The sequence below is a fragment of the Elephantulus edwardii genome, unplaced genomic scaffold (genome assembly GCF_000299155.1).
Source record: "Elephantulus edwardii isolate Elephantulus edwardi_28Jun2011 unplaced genomic scaffold, EleEdw1.0 scaffold00065, whole genome shotgun sequence".
Taxonomy (NCBI): Eukaryota; Metazoa; Chordata; class Mammalia; order Macroscelidea; family Macroscelididae; genus Elephantulus; species Elephantulus edwardii.
The window spans coordinates 16,364,169-16,366,194 of record NW_006399815.1 but is presented as its reverse complement, the minus strand read 5'-3'; positions in this window follow the sequence as shown (position 1 = coordinate 16,366,194).

Genomic DNA, 2,026 nt, shown 5'->3' with positions numbered 1-2,026 from the left:
TTTAATGAAACTGTTTAAAATATATAAAATAAAAGGCATAGGACTGACTCTTACAAATACCATAGCCATACAATAATATTTATATAATTAAGAAAGGAAAAAACTACTTCAAACATAAGAATTCGTTAAATATAGTGGGTCTGAGAATCTTGAGTAATTATTCATGGAACATTTATCTTTTTTTTTTTAAATGTTCTGCAGGGCATGAGTGATACTTAAAATTCAAAGGTAAATACAAATATTTGGTCTGATGGGTTTTCTGTAATTTCTTATAATGATAAAATTCTGTGACACGTATATGTGATTAGAAAAATATAATTCCGTAAAGAAGAGTACAACAGTACCATGAGTTCACACAGAAAAAAGGCTCAAGATTTATGGAAAGTGATCCATTAATATTCTCCCTCTCCTAAAAGAAAAGTTAATGATATAACTATTTGAAATTGTATTTAGGACTTTTCCTGACTTTCTTGAAACTCTTTTGAGAAACCAGATTTAGGATAATTTATGATTGGATGGTGTCTGATAATCAAAGATGCTGTAAACGATATATTTGAGTATAACTTACTCAAAATTATATGAATACAACTTTCTTTTAAAGGTCAAATTATCACAAGTTGCTAAAGTTGCAGTTCTTTCTAGATAGCTCGAATTAATAAAGCAACTAACTAGACAGTTATCAGTATTATTTTTGTGGTTGTTCGTAATGTTGGTATATTTTGGAGCAGTATAACTTCACCACTTCGGCTGATGCTCCAAGTAAGCGTATAAGCCACAGGAAAATCCTTTTAGATGCCTTACTTCTACCAAGTAAAGTGAATGCAGCTAGGTTGAGAAATAAGAGAGCTCTTGTGATGTAGTTCATAGTGAGTTGCACTGCTGACCCAACGCCTAAGAACTGACTCAATGGCCCTGAGTGAGTGAGTGAGTGAAGTTGAAAAGCATTATAAAACAAACTCATGAAGTGAACTAGAAGGCAGTTTCAACGCATTTCTGTAGAGCTGGAGTGACTCAGAGCTGACCCATCAGCGCGTGTTCAGAAGCTGTAAATTACACAGAAAGTTCTGATGACTTTGTGGTAAGGAACTTCGCCGTCATCGCAGAGCTACACAGTTTGAATCTATCAGTTATTTGCTGAAGAAAGATGGGCAGTCTTCTCCTGTGTGATATTTTTGTTGTTGTTAGTGTCATCGATTCAAGTACAACTCATAGCAACAGATATTTTAACAATTATTACAGCAGGACATGAACAGGGAAGGAAAGAAAGGAGAGCCAGTGTCAAAAGAGGATATGGAAAAGAAATGTCATTAGCAATATCAGGTAGACCTTGAGTAAAAGCTGAGAATATAAAAATGTTTGTCTGTGTTTTCTTGACTATTCAAAACCACTTGACTACATGGATCATAAAAAAAATTTTATGGATATGATTGCAAGGTCCATACAGAAACTGTACATAAACCAACAGGACAAATGACACTTGTTGTTAATGTTGTTGTTATGTGTCATCGAGTCGCTTGTGACACATAGCGACCCTATGTACAAGAGCTCTAAACACCATTCTATCCTGTGCCAACCTAGCCGTCTCAAATGCACTCATTCCCACTCCTCCACTCACAGAATTGATCCATCTCATCGAAGGTCTTCCTCTCCTTCGCCACCCCTCCACTCTGCCAAACATGATGTCCCTCTCCAAAAACCAGTTCCTCCTTGCAACATGCTCAAAGTATATCAGACGAAGCTTCATAATCCTTGACTCCAAGGAACATTCTGGCTTCACCTTCTCCAGTATAAACCTGTTTGTTCTCCTAGCAGTCCATGGTATATTCAACACTCTTCTCCAGTGTCACAGCTCAAAGGCATCAGTTCTCTTTCTATCATTCCTGTTCACTGTCCAACTCTCTGATGCATAGCATGTAATTCCAAAGACTATAGGCCGGTGTTGTCAATTCGCTTAGGACTCATAGCAAACTTATGTACAATAGCTCTGAACCCTGTTCTATCCTCTGACACACCCACCTTCATTATT